Source organism: Triticum dicoccoides, chromosome 5A, assembly GCF_002162155.2.
Source record: "Triticum dicoccoides isolate Atlit2015 ecotype Zavitan chromosome 5A, WEW_v2.0, whole genome shotgun sequence".
Classification (NCBI taxonomy): Eukaryota; Viridiplantae; Streptophyta; class Magnoliopsida; order Poales; family Poaceae; genus Triticum; species Triticum dicoccoides.
Genome location: NC_041388.1, coordinates 517,317,938 through 517,328,356, shown reverse-complemented (window position 1 = coordinate 517,328,356; position 10,419 = coordinate 517,317,938). Strand labels below are relative to the sequence as shown.

At 41.5% G+C, this 10,419-nt stretch overlaps 1 pseudogene; it reads right to left on the bottom strand.

Annotated features, from left to right (window-relative positions):
- Positions 1-7,219: 7,219 nt before the first annotated feature.
- LOC119297697 lies at positions 7,220-9,967 on the bottom strand (annotated as a pseudogene).
- Positions 9,968-10,419: the final 452 nt, after the last annotated feature.

The following is a 10,419-nucleotide window of genomic DNA, read 5'->3' as shown; positions in this document are numbered from 1 at the left end:
ATGCATGCTGGATAGCGGTCGATGAGTGGAGTAATAGTAGTAGATGCAGGCAGGAGTCGGTCTACTTGTCACGGACGTGATGCCTATATACATGATCATACCTAGATAACCTCATAACTATGCTAAATTCTATCAATTGCTCAACAGTAATTTGTTCACCCACCGTAGAATATCTATGCTCTTGAGAGAAGCCACTAGTGAAACCTATGGCCCCCGGGTCTATTCTCATCATATCAATCTCCATTACTTTATTTTACTTGTTTTGCTTTTACTTTTTACTTTGCATCTTTATACCAAAAATACCAAAAATATTATCTCTATCAGATCTCACTCTCGTAAGTGACCGTGAAGGGATTGACAACCCCTAAGCGTTGGTTGCGAGTTGCTACCGTTTTGTGCAGGTACGAGGGACTTGCGCGTGACCTCCTACTGGATTGATACCTTGGTTCTCAAAAATTGAGGGAAATACTTACGCTACTGTGCTGCATCATCCCCTCCTCTTCGCGGAAAATCAACGCTAGCTCGAGACGTAGCAAGAAGGATTTCTGGCGCCGTTGACGGGGAGGCCTACGCCAAGTCAAGTCAAGATTTACTCTCCCGTCAACGAGCCATTTCTGGCGCCGTTGCCGGGGAGGCCTACGCCAAGTCAAGTAAAGATTTACTCTCCCATTAACGAGCCATTTCTGGCGCCGTTGCCGGGGAAGCCTACGCAAAAGTCAATATACCAAGTACCCATCACAATCTCTATCTCTCGCATTACATTATTTGCCATTTGCCTCTCGTTTTCCTCTCCCCCACTTCACCCTTACCGTTTTATTCGCCCTCTCTTTCCCTTTGCCTTTTGTTTGCTCGTGTGTTAGTTTGCTTGCTTGTTCGTCACGATGGCCTTACCTAATTTTGGTGATCTTCACCTTAAAAGGCTAGAAGATATCGAAAACAATGTCAAGAAGTTTATGGTCTTGCAATTTGAGCATAATAATTTCTTTAGAAACGAGCTTAAGGAACAAAAGAGTTTTATGAGTTATATGAATAAAGAGCTCGATGATATGTCCAAAGAATTTGATGGTGTAAGAGCCCAAATTGCTCATCTTGAAAAAATGACCGCTGAAATTTCGGATATGCAAGCCACCTTAGTCAATAAGATGGCCGCTAAACTGAATAACTATGAAAATCAAGATGAAGATCTGAAAGTTATTGATGTGTCCCCTATTAAATCGTTGTTTTGCAATGTGAATCTTGATGAATCTGATTATGATCTTCCCTTACCTAGAAGGCGTTCTAAGAATTCTGAGTTTTTAGATCCTGATGATGAAATTGATAAAAAAGGGATTGAAAGAAATAAAAATCTAGATATTGCTAAACCCACTATTTTTGATCTCAAGGAATTTAACTATGAAAATTGCTCTTTAATTGATTGTATTTCCTTGTTGCAATCCGTGTTAAATTCTCCTCATGGTTATAGTCGAAATAAGGCATTTACCGAACACATTGTTGACGCCTTAATGCAATCTTATGAAGAAAAGCTTGAGTTGAAAGTTTCTATCCCTAGAAAACTCCATGATGAGTGGGAACCTACAATTAAGATTAAAATTAAAAATTACGAGTTTTATGCTTTGTGTGATTTGGGTGCTAGTGTCTCTACTATCCCCAAAGCTTTGTGTGATTTGCTAGATTTCCGTGACTTTGATGATTGCTCTCTAAACTTGCATCTTGCGGATTCCATTATTAAAAAGCCTATGGGAAGAATTAATGATGTTCTTATTGTTGCAAATAGGAATTATGTGCCCGTAGATTTTATCGTTCTTGATATAGATTGCAATCCTTCATGTCCTATTATTCTTGGTAGACCTTTCCTTAGAACGATTGGTGCAATTATTAATATGAAGGAAGGGAATATTAAATTCCAAATTCCCTTAAAGAAGGGCATGGAACACTTTCCTAGAAAGAAAATAAAATTACCATATGAATCTATCATGAGAGCCACTTATGGATTGCCTACTAAAGATGGCAATACCTAGATCTATCCTTGCTTTTATGCCTAGCTAGGGGCGTTAAACGATAGCGCTTGTTGGGAGGCAACCCAATTTTATTTTGTGTTTTTCGTTTTTTGTTCTGTTTAGGAATAAATAATCCATCTAGATTCAGTTTAGATGTGGTTTTATCTTTTAATTAGTGTTTGTGCCAAGTTAAACCTATTAGATCTTCTTGGAAGATAGTTATTTGATCTTGCTGTAATTTCCAGAATCTTTGCGCTCAGTGCCCGAATTGTCAAAAATCACCAGAACGTAATAAAATAGTGATTCCAATTGCTGCTGATCAATAAAAAAAATTCCCAGGTCGTCTAACTTTGGTGAAATTTTTTGGGTTCCAGAAGTTTGCGTTAGTAACAGATTACTACAGACTGTTCTGTTTTTGACAGATTCTGTTTTGCGTGTGTTGTTTGCTTATTTTGATGAATCTATGGCTAGTAAAATAGTTTATAAACCATAGAGAAGTTGGAATACAGTAGGTTTAACACCAATACAAATAAAGAACAAGTTCACTACATTACCTTAAAGTAGTCTTTTGTTTTCTTTCTCTAACGGAGATCACGAGATTTCTATTGAATTTTGTGTTGTGAAGTTTTCAAGTTTTGGGTGAATTCTTTTGATGGATTATGGAACAAGGAGTGGCAAGAGCCTAAGCTTGGGGATGCCCATGGCACCCCCAAGATAATCCAAGGACACCAAAAAGTCAAAGCTTGGGGATGCTCCGGAAGGCATCCCCTCTTTCGTCCACTTCCATCGGTAATTTACTTGGAGCTATATTTTTATTCACCACATGATATGTGTTTTGCTTGGAGCGTCTTGTATTATTTGTGTCTTTGCTTGTTAGTCTACCACAATTATCCTTGCTGTACACACCTTTTGAGAGAGCCATGCATGAATTGACATTTGTTAGAATACTCTATGTGCTTCACTTATATCTTTTGAGCTTGATAGTTTACTCTATGTGCTTCACTTATATCTTTTTGAGCGTGATAATTTTTGCTCTAGTGCTTCACTTAGATCTTTTAGAGCGCGGTGGTGGATTGTTTTAAAGAAACTTGATCTCTCATGCTTCACTTAGATTATTTTGAGAGTCGTTAATAGCATGGTAATTTGCTTAATGTTAATATGCTTGGTATTCAAGATATGTGAAACTTTCTTTTTAGTGGGTTGAATACTAACATAAGTTTGATGCTTGATAATTGTTTTGAGATATGGAGGTGATAATATCATAGTCATGCTAGTTGAGTAGTTGTGAATTTGAGAAATACTTGTGTTGAAGTTAGCAAGTCTCGTAGCATGCACGTATGGTTAAAGTTGTGTAACAAATTTGAAACATGAAGTGTACCTGGCTTGTGCATCCTTATGAGTGGCGGTCGAGGACGAGCGATGGTCTTTTCCTACCAATCTATCCCCCTAGGAGCATGCGCGTAGTACTTGATTTTTGATGACTTATAAATTTTTGCAATAAGTATATGAGTTCTTTTGACTAATGTTGAGTCCATGGATTATACGCACTTTTACCTTTCCGCCATTTGCTAGCCTCTTCGGTACCATGCATTGCCCTTTCTCACATTGAGAGTTGGTGCAAACTTCGCCAGTGCATTCAAACCCCGTGATATGATACGCTCTTTCACACATAAACCTCCCTATATCTTCCTCAAAACAGCCACCATACCTACCTATCATGGCATTTCCATAGCCATTCCGAGATATATTGCCATGCAACTTCCACCATCATCATCATCATGACATGCTTTACTTTTGTCATATTGCCATTGCATGATCTTGTAGTTGACATCGTATTTGTGGCAAAGCCACCATGCATTATTTTTCATACATGTCACTCTTGATTCATTGCACCATCCCGGTACACCGCCAGAGGCATTCATATAGAGTCATATCTTGTTCTAGTATCGAGTTGTAATCATTATGTTGTAATCAATAGAAGTGTGATGATCATCATTATTAGAGCATTTCCCAATCAAAAAAAAGAGAGAGAAAGGCCAAAAAGAAAAAAAGAAAGTCCCAAAAAAAGAGAAAATAAAAAAGGGCAATGCTACTATCTCTTTTTCCACACTTGTGCTTCAAAGTAGCACCTTGTTCTTCATGTAGTGAGTCTCATATATTGTGCTTCAAAGTAGCACCATGATTTCATATAGTGAGTCTCATAAGTTGTCTTGTTCATACTAGTGGGAATTTTTCATTATAGAACTTGGCTTGTATATTCCAACGATGGGCTTCCTCAAAATGCCCTAGGTCTTCATGAGCAAGCAAGTTGCATGCACACCCACTAGTTTTCTTTTGTTGAGCATTCTTAGCTCTAGTGCATCCGTTGCATGGCAATCCCTACTCCTTGCATTAACATCAATCGATGGGCATCTCCATAGCTCATTGGTTAGCCTCGTTGATGTGAGACTTTCTCCTTTTTTGTCTTCTCCACACAATCCCCATCATCATATTCTATACCACCCATAGTGCTATGTCCATGGTTCGCGCTCATGTATTGCGTGAAGGTTGAAAAAGTTTGAGATTATTTGAGTATGAAACAATTGCTTGGCTTGTCATCGGGGGTATAGAAGTTGGGAACATCTTTGTGTGACGAAAATGAAGCATAGCCTAACTATATGATTTTGTAGGGATGAACTTCCTTTGGCCATGTTATTTTGAGATGACATAATTGTTTAATTAGTATGCTTGAAGTATTATCATTTTTATGTCAACATGAACTTTTGTCTTGAACCTTTCGGATCTGAATATTCATACCATGATTAAGAAGATTTACATTGAAATTATGCCAAAGTATCACTCCGCATCAAAAATTCTCTTTTTATCATTTACCTACTCGAGGACGAGCAGGAATTAAGCTTGGGGATGCCTGATACGTCTCCAACGTATCTATAATTTTTGATTGCTCCATGCTACTTTATCTACTGTTTGGACTATATTGGGCTTTATTTCCACTTTTATATTATTTTTGGGACTAACCTATTAACCGGAGGCCCAGCCCAGAATTGCTGTTTTTTTGCCTATTTCAGTATTTTTGAGGAAACAGAATATCAAACGGAGTCCAAACGGAATGAAACCTTCAGGAACGTGATCTTCTCACCGAACGTGATCCAGAAGACTTGGACCCTACTCCAAGAAGTTTCCGGGGAGGTCACGAGGGTGGAGGGCGCGCCCCCCTGGGCGCGCCCCCCCTGCCTCGTGGGCCCCTCGGAGCTCCACCGACGTGCTTCTTCCTCCTATATATACCTACGTACCCCCATTAGACCAAAGGGGGAGCCAAAAAAACCTAATTTCATCGTCACAACTTCCTGTATCCACGAGATCCCATCTTGGGGCCTGTTCCGGAGCTCCGCCGGAGAGGGCATCCATCACGGAGGGCTTCTACATCAACACCATAGCCCTTCCGATGAAGTGTGAGTAGTTTACTTCAGACCTTCGGGTCCATAGCTAGTAGCTAGATGGCTTCTTCTCTCTTTTTGGATCTCAATACAATGTTCTCCCCCTCTCTCGTGGAGATCTATTCGATGCAATCTTCTTTTTGCGGTGTGTTTGTTGAGACCGATGAATTGTGGATTTATGATCCAACTTATCTATGAATAATATTTGAATCTTCTCTGAATTCTTTCATGTATGATTGAGTTATCTTTGCAAGTCTCTTTGAATTATCCGTTTGGTTTGGCCAACTAGATTGGTAGTTCTTGCAATGGGAAAAGTGCTTAGCTTTGGGTTCAATCTTGCGGTGTCCTTACTCAGTGACAGAAAGAGTTGTAAGGCACGTATTGTATTGTTGCCATCGAGGATAACAAGATGGGGTATTTATCATATTGCATGAATTTATTTCTCTACATCATGTCATCTTGCTTAAGGCGTTACTCTGTTTTTAACTTAATACTCTAGATGCATGCTGGATAGCGGTCGATGAGTGGAGTAATAGTAGTAGATGCAGGCAGGAGTCGGTCTACTTGTCATGGACGTGATGCCTATATACATGATCATACCTAGATAACCTCATAACTATGCTAAATTCTATCAATTGCTCAACAGTAATTTGTTCACCCACCGTAGAATATCTATGCTCTTGAGAGAAGCCACTAGTGAAACCTATGGCCCCCGGGTCTATTCTCATCATATCAATCTCCATTACTTTATTTTACTTGTTTTGCTTTTACTTTTTACTTTGCATCTTTATACCAAAAATACCAAAAATATTATCTTTATCAGATCTCACTCTCATAAGTGACCGTGAAGGGATTGACAACCCCTAAGCGTTGGTTGCGAGTTGCTACCGTTTTGTGCAGGTACGAGGGACTTGCGTGTGACCTCCTACTGGATTGATACCTTGGTTCTCAAAAACTGAGGGAAATACTTACGCTACTGTGCTACATCATCCCCTCCTCTTCAGGGAAAACCAACGCTAGCTCGAGACGTAGCACAATACAACAATGAAATTGAATAGCTCAACATCAAGACAACAGTACACAAAACATAACCATGTATTCAGGCTAAGCAAATCTTGACAGCAAACGACGACAACTTCAACTCAATAACTTGGTGAGCATGGAGTAATATAAAAAATATGGCATCATAATAATTTCAGTTGTAGATGTCCCAAATCAAGCAAGCAATAAGCCAATAACAAAAAGGAAACATCCACAATTTACAACACTAACCCGATAAAATGAATTCCTACTTCTAGTTTAGTTCAAAAAAAGAAAAAGAACAACAGACACTTCTAGTTTGTATAATCTGAAATTGAACACTAAAATTTAAGAATGAAAAGATGATTGAACACTGAAAGAGGTTAGCAAGTTGCTTGTTGGTTTCATCACAAGTACCAGGAGTATTTTTAAACCTACGCAAGTAATTTTTAAACCTATGCAAGTACCAGGAGTATTTCACTCCTTTCCAGTGAAAGTACTCAAAATTTGTTTGAGTAGCAACTCTAGGAGTACTGGAGAACTCCAAGTTAAATATACTCAAAGCACCCACCAAAATCTCTCAATACGATTCACAACAAGTAATCAGAACAGCAACAATTGCAGTACCCCGACAGCATTGCAGGATAGAAAGCACATAATACTGGTAGAACATATTAAGTAGAGATTCTACATGTCAGCTATTGGCATATTAAGTAGAGATTCCACATGTCAGCTACGGAGTACATCACAAGTACACAGAATATAGCAGCAACAATTGGCATATTGGCACATAATACATGTCAGCTATTGGCATGTTAAGTAGAGATTCTACATGTCAGCTACGTCATAAGTACACAGAATTTAGCAACAGATTAAGAGCATGTTGTTCAGCATCACACAGATAATAGAACAATGGTACATGCAGCTATTGGCATAAAGTAGAGATTCTACATGAATAAATCACATAAGTAACTAGAACAAAGAAAGAAAACGTAGAAGTGGAAGCGAGGCATGAATGGTGTCCTCAGTAACAGCTGCATCGGCCCTAACAGAGGCCGAGGAACTCGCTGTGATGGGTTGCATCATCTGTCCTGATGCAGTCTCAGCCACATGCTCCTCCTCACACCTGAAGTGAAACACGCGGGTTGGTCAGCAGAACTACAGCAGTTTAACTTTTGGAGATGACGAATAACTCAAATTACCCTTGATATCTATTTTAAAAAAATTAACCTTCTAGTATGGCCATATTAATAGATAAAATTAACCTTTTCCCTTTTACTTTCTATGAAAAAGGTAAGAGACCACAATTCTACATGCAGCTTCTGTAGACATAAATCCAAGAGAAATACATCTCTGTACGAGAATCACCACAAATATGAACAGAACAATTCGGTGTCGCCTAGACGAGGAATTGAAAATGCATGAGCTGATGCTATTGTATGATACAAGTATATACTCCCATAAAAGAAGTGTTGTTTAAGTACACTCTCTTCTCTTTATTCTGTCTATTAAGTATATACTCCCATAATAGATAAAAGAAGTATATACTCCCATAAAAGACTCCCAGCTGCCTTTCAGTGCCTATGTACAGTGCTTTGCAGTCAGGTTTAGGACTAGCACGGTGAAAACAAAACTATCTCCTTGTTGTACTTGTTATGTTAAACCATCGAAATCAATCTGGTGTGACACAGAGGGGTTATGCTATCCATGACACGAGCACTACACTTCTTAATATCGACTGCAGTAACGAACGACTGTTCAATACTACGATTCAACCACCGAGTAAACTCAAATGATCGTGGAAGAAGAGCTCACCTCGTTGAAGGCGAGGATCTGGCCGTTGCTCTTCTTCATGCATTCTCGAGAGGCTTCCGAATTTGAATCATGTCCTCACCCGCACCCGCCACTGGATCTGCTTCGCCACCATCCACACCCGCCGCTCCTTGGCCATGCACCGCACCACGCGCAGCGACGTCGACGGCCACGGCAGCCGCCGCACGGAGACGGGTGCCGCGGCGGCGAGGGCGCGCGGCAGCGGCGGGGACACGAGCGGCCGGCACGGGAACATCCTTCTCTCTGCTCCCTTTGCTCCTTTAGTTTGTCCAGTATAGTAAGAATCTGCAGAGGTGAATCGGTTAGACAAAGATCTTCCTGGTACATATGAGAAAAATGTGAAAAATGTTCTATGTGATGATTCTTTGTGGTAATAATATAGATCCTACAGCAGATTAAAATGTCCATTCTACAGACTCTGAGCTATACGAAACCTGAAGCATTTCCAGCTTTTGAGCTACTTTCCATTCTACAGAGAAGTACAGATGTAATATATTATCGACAAAACATATACATCGATTCTTATCCATATAACAAGGAAATGATGATTCTAGTTTTCACATTATAGTTAACTGCAAATACAGTACAAAATGTAAACAGAGAAGCAGGTGTCTGCCAAGTACAGCATGCGAATTGCAAGGGAAGAGAAAAGATCAGTTAAGATAAGTATTTTACAACAAGCGCAGAAGACAGTATTATGGATCATGTATCAAATATATGTCCAGGCAAATGAATTTAAAGAAACATGGTGTCGATAACTCTGCTCTGCAGCAGCAACGATGGTAGTAGTAACAAATACTAGCAGGCAGTACTGAATAAGGTCTGACCACGAACTAGTGAAAAATGAAAAAGGGGTGAAAGCTCGTGGTGATGGTGCAGCTAGATGAGTATGTTTTTGGCAACAGAGGAACAAACATTGCACTTCGTAACACGCCAATGTCTGACAAAAACAGAATCAAGCATACCCTGCTTCCGCGCTGCATGGACTCGTCATCGATGAACCGTATCTCGGGCGTGAGGCGCAGCTTCATCCGCTTGCCAATATGGCTCCTGACGTACTTGGTCTTGTCCTTGAGCCCGGCCATGGCCATCTTCTTCCCCCTCTCGTCCCCGAACACGGACACATACACCTTGCACACCTGCAGACACAGACCGGAGCAGAGACAAGGAACTCAGCATCCCAGATTGCAGCGCACCCACATCGTTTCGTGGGAGGGCCCGGGCATGACCTGGAGGTCGTTGGAGAGCTCGACGTCGGCGACGGTGGTGAGGGAGGAGAGGTAGCGGTCGGCGCCGAAGGCGGCCTCGGGGAGGACGGCGCGCTACATGACGGGGTCGCGGGTCAACATGTCCGCCAGCTCCCGCTGGATCTGCTTCGCCACCATCCGCACCCGCCGCTCCTTGGCCATGCACCGCACCACGCGCAGCGACGTCGACGGCCACAACAGCCGCCGCACGGAGACGTGCGCCGCGGCGGCGTGGGCCCGCGGCAGCAGCGGGGACACCAACAGCCAGCACGGGAACATCCTTGCTGGCTTCGTGGTGGTGGGGGATTTTGCGCCGCGGTGAGGCCGTCGGCCGTCGCTGTGGGGAGTGGGAAGGGGAGGGGCGAGAGGAGGAGGGCGTGGGGAATGGCGACGAGCTCCGCCGGAGGGGTGTGGATCAGGGGAGAGGAGTGGGGGGCGGGGAGGGATCTGGATCGGCTAGGGTTCACGTGCGTGTGAGAGAGAGATAGGCTGCAGTGGGTTGGATGGACGGATGGATGGATGTATGGGTGGACGGATGGATGGATGTTTGCCACGTCATCGATCCATGCCACAACGGATTCCACCAATCAGAATTCATCTTATGTTTCTCTTGTAGTTTTTATCCTTTCATTTAGGGCAAACACTCAACATATTAACCACTTATAGTGTGTTAAAAAGAAATAATATTGTGCACATGTGTGTATCTTGTGATGACAAACAATGTTGATCTGGGGAGTTTTCATTTTCATTCCACAAAATAGCCGTATTCCATTTTTCGAGTGCCCAAAAAAGGTTTTTTGTGAAGAACCTACCAAATATATTTTTGTAAAATTGGACCAAATCAATTTTATAAAATACTAGGCCATATTTAATGCACAATTGACA